Below are 15,447 nucleotides of genomic sequence, written 5' to 3'. Positions count from 1 at the left end.
TAGGGTCACTGGTGATCTCCATGTTGTCAAATCCATACACATTTTTCCTTCTTTGTCTTACATTTCTCATCAGTATTTTATTTATTTGATAAATTTGACCAGCCTCTTTGAGTTAAAAAAAAAAAAAAGTCTTTAATTCAATTCATGATACCTTATTCTTTGGTTTTGAGTTTCCTTTTTTTAATATGTTTTCTTCTTTTCTGGATATTTCTGTTTTATACAACCTAAGAACTTTGTATAGTGCTTGTTTTTGTTGTTGTTGTTGTTTGTTTTTTCCCTCACGTCATGTATACTTACTTTGTCTAACTCAGGCAGTCCCATGCCTTTAGAAATTTTATATGTTTACATCTCCCAGAAGTATATCACCAGTATCACCAGTCCTGATAGTATCTTTGCATTTCCAGCTCTATAAGCAACAATCTACTACCCATCTAAAATTTCCTTTAGACCTTTATCCTTTCATTTATCTTTGCTTGAATATATCGTAAGCATCTTAGTTCTACCATGATCAAAATTATTCTGCCTTATCTCTGCAAACAAATCTACTCCTCTTTTAGCCTTCACTGTTTCAATAAATGACACTACCATCCACTAGTTAGTTACTCAAGGAATGAAGCAGAGTAACCCTTACATATGATTGTACACCAAATTCTGCCAATTTTGTCTTTAAAATAATATCTTTAATTTTACAAGTTATCTCAATTTCCACCCCAACACTCTTTCTTAGTCATCCTAATTTCTTATCTTCTGTAATAATTGCTTTCACTCTTGCTCCCAACTAATTCAATCTTCTCATAACAACCAAAATAATCCTAAAATATAAATCAAGTGATGTTATTTCTCTGATTAAATGTTTTCCAAGGCTTTGCATCACACTCAGGACTAAATCTTAAAATTTGACCATGCCCTCATGATGCCTTTCTAGTCATTCTTACTTTCCAGTCCTTCTTACCCTCACTGTTTGCTATCCAGTGCCTGGAAAATTCCTTCAGTCCTTTATACTTTTATGTCTCTTTCATTGAAGTACACCTCTCCATTACTCAGCTCTGTCTACTGCGTGCTCAATATTATTTTCTTTTCTTTGATACGGAGTCTTACTCTGTTGCCCAGGCTGGAGTGCAGTGGCATGATCTCGGCTCACTGCAACCTCTGCCTCCCACATTCAAGCAATTCTCCTGCCTCAGCCTCCTGAGTAGCTGGGATTGCAGGTGCCCGCCACCATGCCTGGCTAATTTTCAATGTTCTTTTGCCCAGCTAATTCATACTCATCAATGAGATTTTGGCTTGAAAATCAGTTTCTCAGTCCTCTAATTGAAATAAGCTGCTTTTTGCTCAGAGCACTGGTTTCCTTTCCTTCACAGACAGTATTAGTTTCTAAGCATGAGTTTATTTCTATGTTATTTGTTTGCTTTCTCTTCTTATTGGCCAATAAATGATGAGTGCTGTTTCTCTTTTGCCCATATTTTATCAATAAGGTCTAGTATAGTAAATAGTAGATAATGAATGATAATTTTGTTGTAATGTCCCCTTCAAATTTCATTTTTCTCTATAAATCCAACACAATACTGGGCATGTTTACATGCATGTCATTGTTCCCTGCTGGATCACCCCTTTTACCTCTTCTCTTTATAAATTTCATCTTATCTCAGGAGGATGCACTTATCAATTCTTCTTCAAAGTACCTCAAATCAGTTTGGTGTCCCCTTTGTTGTGGAACTTTCAGTGCCTCTGAAATATCATTGCAAGTTTCATTACTCCATAATTTTTTATCTCCATTTTCCCCACCCTTATAGGCAATAAATTCAAACATGTATCCTGAAATTTCTTCTATCATTTCTTCGTAGACTATTTACAAACTTGCATTTCCATGTTTCCTTAATTTATCCACTAATTATTTTTAATTTTGAAAAATTTCAATTAAAAATTGAATAATAGCCATAATAGTACAATAGTAACTATGAAAACTTCTGTGATTGTTTACTATTTTAGAAACCCCTTTAATTATATAGAAATAGAATGTTTCTCTTTCCAAAAACTGCAGGAGAGCCGAACTCACCTTTTATGTGTCTTTTTGTCGGGAAAGTAGAAGAATAGTGTTTCAAAGATTTTAACTTACCTTTGCCTGAATGGAAACTTAACTGAAGTGAGAATTTATATAGGAAGTTGATTACCAGAGTAGAGTATTAGACATGATTTTCTTCTCTACAACCAGAAAATACATTTTTGGGTGACTTGGGGACAGAACATTAAATGAGCCCATTAAAAGATATGTGTTCATCTTGTGTTTTTCTTGATACAATGTTATTTCTACTCAGGAAGGTGGCAGAAATGCTGATTACCAAGCAATCAGATTTTATGAGAGAAAGAAAAGAGTGAAGTAAGGCTGTAAGTGAATTATTTGCTTTATATCACATAACACAATTCATTTGGCAAGTTTGTATTTGGTGGTGCTGTTAATAGTTATTTGAAAAGAGCTAATTCATAACCAAAGAAGGCAGATTCCTCAAACTTTTTTCACAGATTTTTTTTTTGTGTGTGTGTAATGTGGTTTCACTGGTAAGATCAATCTGTAGAGACTCCATAGGAAGAAGAAAAAAAATCACTTACTTTGAAGGGCAGCCAATGAAATAATTAGAATTGAGTATAATTATACATTTTTGTTATCAGTGTCTATACACACTTCTACTTTCATTTATTATTTGCATGGTGTTCCTTTTACCAAAATCAATCATAGTCTTTAAATAGGCACTATAAGGGATCCAAACAGAAAAGAATCTTGCATTGACAGGATTTTGTAAGTGGTGATGCTTATTTCTTTTGGCTCACTTGACTTTGAAACTTGTAATAAAATTTCCCCAGTTGCTTATATATAATATACTTGTAGGGTTTAAAAAATTATGTTGTCTTGTAGATAACAAACAGATTTATGGAGACTAGATCATACTCTGTTATGGGAAATACAAAAAAAATTAATATATATTATTATAAAAATAAAACCACAAAGTAAGTAGAGTCACAATTCATTCTACTCTGATAGTCAACATACAATTCTTATTTTATTTTATTTTTATTTATTCAGTTTTTAGAGACAGGGTCTGGTTCTCTTGTCCAGGCTGGGGTGCAATGGTGCTATCATAGCTCATGCAACCTTGGACTCCTGGGTTCAAGCCATCCCTTCCTAAGTAACTAGTAGTACTACAGGCATGCCACCATTCCCAGCTAAAGTTTCTAAAATTATTTTTTGTACAGGCAGGGGTCTCACTGTGTTACCCCAGCTGGTCTTGAACTCCTGGCCTCAAGCAATTCTCCTGCCTTGGCCTCCCACAGTGTTGGGATTACAGGCGCTGTCTACTGTACCCAGCCAACAGTTCTTAATAAATAAAGGACAATTTTTTACTCTGATTTAGTGAAGATTATATATATTTTAGTAGATATCTTTCAAGCATTCCCTGCTGTCCTCCATTGATATGGCCAATTGCTTGCACTAGACTCTTATTCTCACTCTTGATGCACTCCTGCATAATTCCTTCTAGTAGGGCCTCTTGTATTTACTGTCTTCAATATCCTTTGCAAAGCTCAGTGCTTGCTTCATCCTTGGGAATGTAAATGTTGTCAAGTATGTTCATCTTAGGTAGTATCAATACTGTCAAATACTTCAGTTTTTTCTTTCTACATCCTGAGTTCTCCCTTTTTCCTTTATGTTTGGCTCTTCTTTCTGTCCAAAGTAACAGTCTGCCCTTGGCAAAATACATAAAATCTTGAATGTAAATAGAGGTAGCTCACCACTTGGATTTCTGAATTATTTTACTTTGTTTATATCTTCCTACTAGAAGCAGAGCCCTGCTTTAATTGTTCTGTCAGTACTTACCCAGTATAATGAAGACAACAGATACATATCTTGTCTAAGTTTTCCTTTAATTTGTAAAAATCTGTGCTACAGAAAAATGACAAAGCCTTTAACAATTACTTAGGTTAATTGGTAGCAAGGTCATACAATCTTAGTTCTAGCTTAACATTTTAATTTACTTATATTTTCTATAGAAATGACAGCTAATTATAAGAAACTTATATGTGTATATATGATATATACCTGATTAAACTTTATTATAGAGAATTCAACATTTAGAGATTATACACCAATCAAATAAAACTATCTTAAAAACAAAGTCTGATGGTTGCAAATATCACTCACATTAAATATTGCTAAATAAATAATGATTATTAGAAGTTAATTCTAATCGATTATTATGGTTTTATCAGAGTAACACTTTTATACTCCATACCAAAAACTATTCAGTGTGGTAGTTTCTTCTAAACAGCAATATTTCTTAAAATAGAAAAATAGATCACAGTCTCCTTTTATGTAATTACACTTTTCTCTTAGTAGGTCAAGTACAGTATGAATTGTGATGGAAGTCAATGAATAATTAATATATTATGTAACACATTTGCAAAAATTACCTTAGGAGGAGATGGAATTTCAATATTAATTGATGTGAGAACAAGTTGCAAGTTTTTAATGCTTAATCTTTGTAATCTCAATTTTATTAGAAAATACATGTTTAATATTAGCATTGCAAGTGTCATCATGTTGCAATTTGAACATTTTGAAACATTGATAATTAAAATAATAAATGAATGTAATTTATCTGTTGAGGAAAGTCATAGCTAACATTTATGATGTAAAATAAACTTATTTGATATATTAATTATATAAGTTATTATTTTACTAATATGCTTTGCATCACTTTTGAATCCCTATAATATACCAGATTATTGCATTCCAATACAAAATTGTAAAAAGTATAATGGAAACAAATAAAATACATGTCATAGTTTGAGGAAAAAATTATTCTGAAGTGTAGATTTTAATAACATTTTATGAGGTTATATTTACCAATACTAACAAAGAAAGGAAGAATCAAATAAAATAGAACTATGTAGGTAAAATTGAATTATTACTGTTATGTCTTTACAGTTCATGCACATTTTACTTACACATAACTTGAAATGCTATTCACTTAAAGAAATGTAATAAAATTCATTGAGAATATATAAATAGGATTCTCTGAGGATTTTGTCTGCAAAAAAAAAAAGGGCAAAAGGAAGAAAGGAAGGAAGGAAAGTAGGAAGGAGAAAAGGAAGGAGTGAAGAAGGAGGAGACAGAAAAACATAAATTCTAACTCCATTTGGGAAAAATAGAGCTCTTGTGTTCTTACAGAGGGAAACCTTTTTTTCAAGTGTCCAAATTCCTAAAACATCCCAACCAAGAATTCAAAATAAAATGAATTACAAAATGAAATGAATTACAAAAATGAAAACTATTAAATGTCATGTTATTAAAAACAAAACTGACCTATCTGGTCAAGGTGTACTATCATGTTGTAAGCTACGGTGTTGCCATTAAAAGGTCCATGGTATCACAATGGCCATGTTCAAAAGAAAGGACAGAGAAGTGTGGACTGTAACAGTTTGTGGTGATACGGAAATTGTGAGCATTCTTAACTTTACATGCTTGGCAGGTAACTGTTTTAGAATGCTGAATTGGAAAATACAAATATATATTAAATATATTCCCTATAATACTTGTATTTTACCTCATTCCTTTATCTCTAAAACAGGAAGAAAAAATATTCATAAAATGACAAAGGTAAATCAAGGGAAAGAGAAAAGTTTCCATGGAGATATATAATTTCCAGAGATACTATTGATCCAGAAAAAATAAAAAGTCAGCACAAATAAGTTTCAAATGTAAACTACTGGAAAATTCTATATAATGAAAATAGTTGTTAAATAATACAGTTTTCCACACCAAAATATAATTTTAACATTCAGGAAAAAAAAAAGCCATTGTTATTTGCTTAAATGGCAAAAAGACATTGTGAGTCGCTTAACTGAAGCACCATCATCATATTAATATTTGTAGCAATGTTATTTTTCTTCTAGTTAAGAGTGAAGCACACAGTATCAATATTAATTTCAGTTCATCTAACCATAAAGTGATTCAAAATTGATTTTAGGTAATATTTCCTTTAATAATATACTGTTATATTTATATGGGACCAATTAAGACCTTTTAGGTAAAATCATAATTTGATATATTCCTGTTGAGACTTAATGTGTTTCTTAAAAAATATGCAACTTATTAAGATCAAGTTATGAATATTTTGATAATATTGTTGCAAGATCTGGTGATGTTCTTTCAGCTAATTGTGTGGAAAAAGAAAATTTAAGAAAAAACCCTAGAAAATGCAAGGTTGATAATGTTTGAATCTCCCACTGATTTAAAATATATTAAACACCCTGAATGAGTATTTAAGACATTGCTTTACAACTTCTGCTAGTATGGATCCTAGAAAGGCCAGAACTGGCTTATGTAGACTATTAATAATACAATATTATTACTTTCATATTTAAAATGACTTTTCTGATAGGTCATAGGATGGCAATTATTCTCTATGTCATCACTAGTGATCAATGTGATAACACAACCATTGAATAGATCAGTTAATAAATCAATGAGAGAAATCTGCAGGAAATCCTGTACTGCTCTCTTTCATGACAAGCTTCACAAAATGCTATGGGGATGACTGCAAAAGAAGCCTAAAATACCAACCCCCACTGCAGTGATATAAAGGAGATGGTTACTGCTGCTCTTGACAAGACTTGCTTCTTCCTCCATAACCAGAGAATAATTAATCTCTAAAAGTACTTAGTTTTAGAGTTTACAAAAGCCAGCTTGATAATCAGAATATTATCCTTTTATGGAAGCACAGCTCAAAGAAGCAAGATAAAGTCACATTCCAACTTATTTCTGTATCCAAAACTCTTGGAGAGGAAATAATAGTCTTCCCTCTTCATTGGAAAGTTATAAGCCATCCTCAAATAGCGTGTTGTCCTTTTATCTAAGCCCTTTATAATTACCATGCTTATATTTTCATCACTTATCAGTGATTTGTTGCACTGCTACTGACTCTACACGATTATTGGTATGCTACAGCCAGACACTTTGGAAGAGCCTTTTTCTTTCCCTGAGAGCCAGGTTGCTGAGAAAACAAAAAAATAAAAAAGAAAGAAAGAAAATGAGACAGAGGTACTCTCTGCTGGTTTTTGCAAACAGCCCCCTATGAACTTTATGAATTGGCAATTGATATAGCTAACATAGTGCCTGGCCCTTTTATCTGGATCTGGGTCCACGACATGGTTCTCTGTTTTCAGAGCAAGAGGAACTTCATGAAGGGTTATGGCTCATGGCTTCTCTAGAAGGTATTGTTACCTAATGGCCAAAGTTGGGCAAAATTTTTTAATTACCAGATGTGAAATCAGTGACCAAAAAATTATAGAGTAGGCTACGTTTCTCAAAGTTTTTGCCGAAATGTTTCTAATGCCATAGAACAATAAACCAGGGATGTCTAGTAGACTGCTTGGTGCCCACTGCTGCTCCATTCTTAAAAGTTTATGAAAATCTCCATAGAAAAGTGGTTTTCCAAAGAAGTGGTACAATACAAAGTTGAAATTTTCAATAAATAAATATTATTACTGGAAAATTTAGTTAATTGTGTCATGAAACAGTCACTGACTAACTCATTAGTCTTTTTTGCTATGTCACGCAGGGGCATGCTCAGTAAAGAAAGAGCACTCATTCTTTTCCTTTTTTCTTAAACTATTAACACCACAATTTTTGTCACATGTAATTTAAGGTGAAAAACTACTTATATTACCAATGATCCGTTCTCTTTTTCCCGTTCTTAAACTTCATTCCCATTATAAGGATATTGTCAAATACAGTACCACAATTCACAGTTTTGCTTACAGTTGTTGATGTGAATGTTCAGCCTTGAAAGATAACTGCTAAGTAATTAGAATTTGTGAGCAACTTGCTAGATAAACAATGAATCCTTTCTCTTTATTCTCATGTTTACTCTTTGCCAGAACATCACCATTTTTCTCTTTGAAGAAAAGCAGCAAATAAATTTTGACCAGTGAATTTTACATGCCAAGTAATGATTTATCTCTTGTATGAAAAAGTTTATGCCAATTCAAATTCCCTTACAAATATGGCCAAAAAGTGTTTAAATTATTATTTCTTAATATACCGTGTTAGCACTCATTTGAAAAGACTGAAAAAACTAGGATAAAAAGTATTTAAGCTGAAAGATGGCTTGCTGTGTCTGGGTTCCAGATATGAAATGGGTGCAGTGAACCCCACTTTTATATTTTTACCTGTTGTAGTTTTAGCCCCATACAAGTATATATCTCTATTTTATCCAGTTGAAGTTAAACTACTATAAATATTTAAAAATTTCATTATAAGTAATTTCACAATTAATTCTGTCTTCAACAAACAATTTTTTATACATGGAGAAACAAAACAAAACTGCAAGATGACCAAAATGCTAACTATTTCTAAAATTTCAAGATTATTCTCTAGGTGATTTCAGTGTTTCAACTAATTATTCAAATACATTTTTAAGCATTTTGAAATAAAGGATTTTTTCCACCTTGGCTTTCTCTTTTTGAGCAAAATAGATTCATTCATATGTGTGTGTATATATATGTATACATTATGTGTATATATGTATGTGTATATGTATATTATGTATATATGTATACATATATATGTGTATACACACACATATGAATGAATCTATTCAGATATATATATTCATATATAGATATATAGGTATATCTATTCATATTTATTTATTTATTTATTTTTTGAGTCGGAGTTTTGCTCTTGTTGCCCAGGCTGGAGTTCAATGGCACAATCTCGGCTAACCGCAATCTCCACCTCCCAGGTTCAAGCAATTCTCCTGCCTCAGCCTCCCAAGTAGCTGGGATTACAGGCATGCACCACTACACCCAGCTAATTTTGTATTTGAGACGGGGTTTCTCCATGTTGGTCAGGCTGGTCTCGAACTCCAGACCTCAGGTGATCCACCTACCTTGGCCTCCCAAAGTGCTGGAATTACAGGCGTGAGCCACCACACCCGGTCCATTCATATTTTTAATGTAGTACTATGCTTCATAAAATTTCTAAATATTTTATGAGCTTATTCTTCCAACATGACTTTAAAACTGATCTTAGAAAAACCTTCATCTATTTTTATTTGCTTGTCATAGGTAGAAATCTCAGTTTTCTGATTCAGATGTGCAATAAACAAAAATTATTTTTCTAAAATTGAATTTATTTTCTATTTTTAGCCCTATTCTGTCAGAATGTCAAAACCATAATCCCAATTATTATTACTCAGTCTCCCCTCTCCCTTTCAAGGAACTGTGTCAAGGATCCATGTGTCTTACATAGCCTAAAGACATTGGAGGGTGGGGCTGGGCATCTAGTCCTAAATGTACTCTGTCCACATTGACTTCTATTGAGTCACATGTTGTCTTGCTTGTTTCTTAGTGATCAGTCTGTATATATTGCTACTAAATTATTCCAGGCTGTCATCTGATGCATTAAATTCAGCAAATCTCTTTCTTCTTTGGTACCACTCTTAGGCAAAGAGAAATTCTTCTATTACTCCCACAACAAATTATGCTCAGGGACTTTTTGAGGTCTATTAATCTCCAATCTGCTCAGAAATTTTATGTAACTGTTTTTATTTTTGCTCTGTTTTGTGTTGCATGGATTTCATTCTGCTGCCTCTGTGCATTCTGGGACACAAGGAGCTCTGTGACACTTCTCAGGTTCTACTTGTATGACACATACTTCTGCCACCTTTTTCTAGAGACTCACTACCTTGTTAAGGTGCTACTGGGAGACAGGGTACAATTGGACTATGGTCTTAGTTGCCTCAAACATGTCCAAGATAAATGGATGGAATAAAAATAACAAAACATAACATACAGAATAATCTTGAATGGCTATCTACATGCTTTTAGATGCATTCTTATTGATTGATTGATTGATTGATTGATTTTAATATGAAGTTATTTCCATTTTCCAATTGCAGGCTTTTCCTCTTACCTGGGCTTTGTATTCCATCTCTTATTTTCTGAGGCATTTTTTTTTTTTTTCACATTTAATCACTTTTTATTTACTGACTTATTCTGTTGATGATGATGACGATGACGACAATGATAGTTGTATCAGTCAGGACAAAGTCAGGAAGACAGAACCCATGCCAGGTAGTTCAGTAGAGGAATATAACATGGGAACCTAGTTGTAAACATGAAAAATGAGATGAAAAACCAAATGGGTCATAGTAAGACAACCCAGAGCTTCTCAACAGGTGAAAGGTATCATCCCTATAGCTGGAAGTACAAATGGGACACGATGATGCTTCTCAAGTTCAGAAACTGAAAGTCCTCAAGGAGAGCTCAAACCATGGAGAAGGGACAGGTTCTGTTGAGATCTAGCATGGAACAGACAGAAAGAGAGAGGAAGAAATATAAATATCCTGATTTCTCCTTTTCTTTCTCCCTAGTGTTCTGCTAGTGCATTCAGGATCCTGAAACAAATTAGAAGTCAATGGACAAGGGTCCTAGGAAATGAAGGAGTCAGACATTTGTGGTGACAAGAAAAGCAGTGGGCATCAGGGAATGAACCCCAGAGTAAACAAATTAATCACAGGTCCAATAGCCAAAGGACAAAAACATATGTAATCTTTACCAACCTTTGATGTAGGTACTACTATTATTCCCACTTTAGAGGAGAGAAAACTAAAACAACGTCATGTTTAAAAAAAATGGTAATAAAAATAAAGAACAGGTTGTTTAGGGGGCCGAAGGAAAAGGAGAGGTGTGGAGAGAACATTAATTCTCCTTTTAGATTGATTAACTTGTTAAAATCAACAGATACCCCTTCAGGAAATAAAAATGAAGTGAAAATGATCAAGCACCTCCCATTAAAAAAAATTCCGAATTCTTAATTTTTCCTTGATGTTCTTCTATCATTCATAATCAAACTTCTTGAAAGATTTTTATAAATTACCCATCTTTAATTATTGTATTTTCACTAACATTATACATGGAAACATTTTCTAATTCTTCCACTCCATTGGAACAATACTGGACAAGGACCCCAGATGGTTGTTCATCATGACACGCAGTGAGGGCTTTTCAGTTTCATTCCATCTTATCTGACCCTTCTCTGATTTTCTTGGCAACTTTCTGCCTGTTAGCATAAAACACACTAGAAATTAAAAAAAAAAAAAAAAAAAAAAATCCAGGCAGAAAGTTGGAGAAAGTAGAAAAAGGAGGCCACATGCATACCTTCTAATGAGTCTTCTAATGATGAAGACACTACATAGTTTCTATTTATGTCCCTTTGGCCAGGACTGATTCATATAGCTACACTTAGGTTCAAGGAAGGATGAGAAATAATCTTTTTGCAAGGTGGCAATGTGCTTATATAAAGAATGGAATCCTGTCATTAAAAATAAGGATTAAATGTATGTTGTATGGTTACTAGCAGTCTCTGCTGAAGAGGTTATGTTTAATACATTCAATTGTCTCCATAAAATATTAAGTAGATCATTAATACTTAACATAATGGAGTTGAAAATACAGAGAGGCCCAGGTGCAATCACTCATGCCTGTAATCCAAGCAGTTTGGGAGGCCGAGGCAGGTGGATCACTTGAGGCCGGGAGTTCAAGACCAGCATGGCCAACATGGTGAAACCCCATCTCTACTAAAAATACAAGAATTAGCCAGCAGTGGTGGCACATGCCTGTAATCCCAGCTACTTGGGGGGTGAGGCGTGAGAATTGCTTGAACCTGGAAGGCGGAGATTTCAGTGAGCCGAGATTTCACCATTGCACTCCAGCCTGGGTGACAGAGCAAAACTCTGTCTCAAACAACAACAACAACAACAAAAAAGTGGAGAGAGCATGATATATCATCTCAGAATTCTGGAAAACAAATGCACTAGGGAGACATCACAGGAGTTCGAACGTACTTGTTTTGTGCTCATCTGAAGTCTTTGATTTTGACTTTAATGTGAAAATGCCCAGTTGTATGTTTTTCTTTTTCCTAGAGTATTCTGGTTCTCAATTACAGGGAGAAAAATGGTATAAGTTAGAATTCAATAAGAATTTTCTTAAAGTATACAATGGTGGTAAAAAGGACAAAAGAGTTGAGTATTTGCAAATGAGTGATTATAATGGCATACTTTAATTAAACTGGACAGTAAGAGAAACAAAACCAGGAAAGGGCCAATATTTTGGAATATTTGTATATACATAATGAGATATCTTGGGAATAGCACCCGAGTGTAAACACAAAATTCTTTAGTTTAACATACACCTTATAAACATAGCCAGAAGGTAATTTTATACATTATATTTTGATAATTTTTTGCATGAAACAAAGTTATAGCAAGAGAGTTAAAGAAGATTTTGATAATTTTGTGCATGAAACAAAGTTATAGCAAGAGAGTTAAAGACGGGTTGAATATTGTAATGTCTGAAGTCCACATTTTATATTTGATTCAATTTCTAATGAAATCAAAGCTGAGTGTGGGAATGGGTATGTAAGGTAGAGATGAGAGTTCAAGAACCAAAGATATGAGGGTGTGGCCACTTCATCTATGTTAATGTTGAAATAGCTGATAATGATAGTGAGGTGGGGAGAAATTCTTTGCCCTGAGAGAAATCTTCAACAAATGATAAAAAGTAGTAGCTTAGCAGAAGGCATTAAGACATAAGAAAAGGTGTCACTCTTATAGATGGATAGCAAAGGCTTTAGCATTAATTTTCTCAAAAGTACAGGGGGAGTTAATTAATTGGATATGGCAGTAAGAAGAAAGGAGGACACCTATCACATCACATTGTCCTGAGGTTTATAGGCTGAGAAAGAATAAAAGGACTTTCTGTTAAAAGCAGTTCAGCAGAAGAATTTACACAAAAGGAAGCCAGGATTAATGGAACTCGGCCACTGATAAGAACATTCAGAGAAGAGGTGGAAGTTACAGGGGAGTCTGCTGATCACAAATTGTAAGACTGAAGTTGATGAGAGAGAGTTGAAGATGATTGTGTAGATGAGAGTATGTAAAGAGTTGTACAGGTAATGGTGATTATCAGCATACATAGGCACATGAGGTATCATGACCTCAGATCTCAGTCTGAAATGAGGCTGAGTCAAAACACCTGGGTCCTGGTGCTTTCCAATGATTTATTAAAGAGCAGCTCTTCAAAGTTTCCATTTTTGATAAGTTAACGAGGAAGGTTTGTTGTGATTGCTTGTTTTACTTTATTAGAATTCTTCATAGCCTTCCTCCTACTAGACTATAAACTCAATGAAGTCAAGGACCGACTCAAGAATGCGTTACAGTGCTACTCCCAGGAACTCGCATAGTCCCTGGCATGACATACTAGGGGACTTACTGAAAAATTTGCAGGGGCCAGAATAATAATACCGGTTGAGCATCCCTAATCTGAAAATCCGACATCCAATATGCTCCAAAACCTGAAGCATTTTGAGTGCCAACATGATGCCACAAAGTAGAAAATTCCACACCTGGCCTCATGTGATAGGTTGCAGTGAAAACACAGGTGCACAATGCACAGTTTATTCAGTCTGCTGTTGTTTATAGTTGCTGTTGTTTAACAGCTGATAGAGGTATTCTGATGATGCTACTGTGCTGTTTAGTTACCCTGAACACATTATTTTTTCACTGTATTAATGATATGTCATATTTTTTACTTAAACACCTACATGTGAATAAGAAAATGATTGCTTATTAATAGCATATAAGTTCAGAGTCAGGAGTGATGGCGATGCCAAACAACCACAGATTGTCCACATGCGTGGCTTAGATGGTGACACCTTTGCTTTCTGATGGTTCAATGTACACAAACTTTGTTTCATTCACAAAATTATCAAAATATAGTGTATAAAATTACCTTCCGGATGTGTTTATAAGGTGTATGTTAAACTAAAGAATTTTGTGTTTACACTCGGGTCCTATTCCCAAGATATCTCATTACATATATACAAATATTCCAAAATCCAAGAAACCCTGAAATACTCATGGTACCAAGCATTTTGGATAAGAAATACTCAAGCTTTTTTGCTCTTTTTTTTTTTTTTTTTTTTTTGAGAGGGGGTCTCACTCTGTTACCCAGGCTAGAGTGCAGTGGCTAGATCACAGCTCACTGCAGCCTTGACCTCCCAGGCTCAAACGATCCTCCCACCTCAGCCCTTGGAGTGGCTGGGACCACAGGTGCATGCCACCATGCCTGGCTAACTTTCTTGATTTATTTATTTATTATTTATTTATTTATTGGGTCTTGCTTTGCTAACTTTATTTATTTATTTATTTATTTATTTATTTATTTATTTGGTCTTGCTTTGTTGCCCAGGCTGGTCTTGAAGTCCTGTGCTCAAGTGATCCTCTGGAGCCTCAGCATCCCAAAACATTGAGATTATACGTGTGAACTACCCCCTAATACTCAACCTTTATAAGCAGTTGAAGTGGGCTGGATTTTGTCTTCTTTATTACAGAAAGTCTTTGGATATTTAATTTAAATTAAAGAAGGCAGTTGAAATTTAAAAGGGAAAATATATTTTTCCCTTTTTCTTAAAATGTGATACTTTATTGGTCTATCTTTTGCTTTTCAATTCTTTATAGACATGAAGGTATAAAACGTATTTATTTGGAGATAAAAACGGTGGCAGGACAATTGAGAGGCAGAGTCTCACTGGGGAGTTGTCAGAACTGTGGTGAACATCTCATACCCCTCTCTGCCTCTTTTGTTGAGCTGATCTGTTGAGCTGATCTACGCAAATGCAGGCCCTGGTTGTTCAAGGGAAGACTGAAATCCAGACTTGTATATGAAATGTCCTGATTTTGAAATGTTGGTTCAAGTTTTCAAAATGTAGTTAAGGCAGTGGGTCTCAGCAGCTTCGGCGGCGGGAGGAGCTGCAGCCCAGCTTCGCGAAGGTTCTAGGCGCGCCCCCGCCCGCAGGAACCTGGCACATGCCCTCCCCGCTGCCAGGATGCCCAAGAGGAATGTCAGCTCTGACAAAGGGGCCGCCAAGGAAGAGCCCAAGAGGAGATCGGAGCGGTTGTTAGCTAAACCTGCTCCTGCAAAAGTGGAAGCGAAGCTGAAAAGGGCAGCAGCGAAAGATAAATCTTCAGACAAAAAGGTGCAAACAAAAGGGAAAAGGGGAGCAAAGGGAAAACAGGCCTAAGTGGTTAACCAAGAAACTGATTTACCTGCAGAAAAAGGGGAAACGAAAACTGAGGAGAGTCCAGCCTCTGATAAAGCAAGAGAGAAAGAAGCCAAGTCTGATTAATACCGTATACCATGTCTTATCAGCTGTACCTGTCTCCCTTCTTGTACAATCCAGAGGAATATTTTTTATCAACTATTTTGTAAATGCAAGTTTTTTAGTAGCTCTAGAAACATTTTTAAGAAGGAGGGAATCACACCTCATCCCATTATTTAAGTGTAAATGCTTTTTTTTTAAGAGGTGAAATTATTTGCTGGTTGTTTATT

At 34.6% G+C, this 15,447-nt stretch overlaps 1 pseudogene; it reads left to right on the top strand.

Moving 5' to 3' along the window:
* The first annotated feature begins 14,944 nt into the window (after positions 1-14,944).
* Positions 14,945-15,244, top strand: LOC129035241 (non-histone chromosomal protein HMG-14-like; annotated as a pseudogene).
* Positions 15,245-15,447: the final 203 nt, after the last annotated feature.

This window comes from Pongo pygmaeus, chromosome 3 (assembly GCF_028885625.2).
Source record: "Pongo pygmaeus isolate AG05252 chromosome 3, NHGRI_mPonPyg2-v2.0_pri, whole genome shotgun sequence".
Taxonomy (NCBI): domain Eukaryota; kingdom Metazoa; phylum Chordata; class Mammalia; order Primates; family Hominidae; genus Pongo; species Pongo pygmaeus.
Note: the sequence above shows the minus strand (reverse complement) of the source record. Positions and strands in the feature narration are given on the sequence as shown.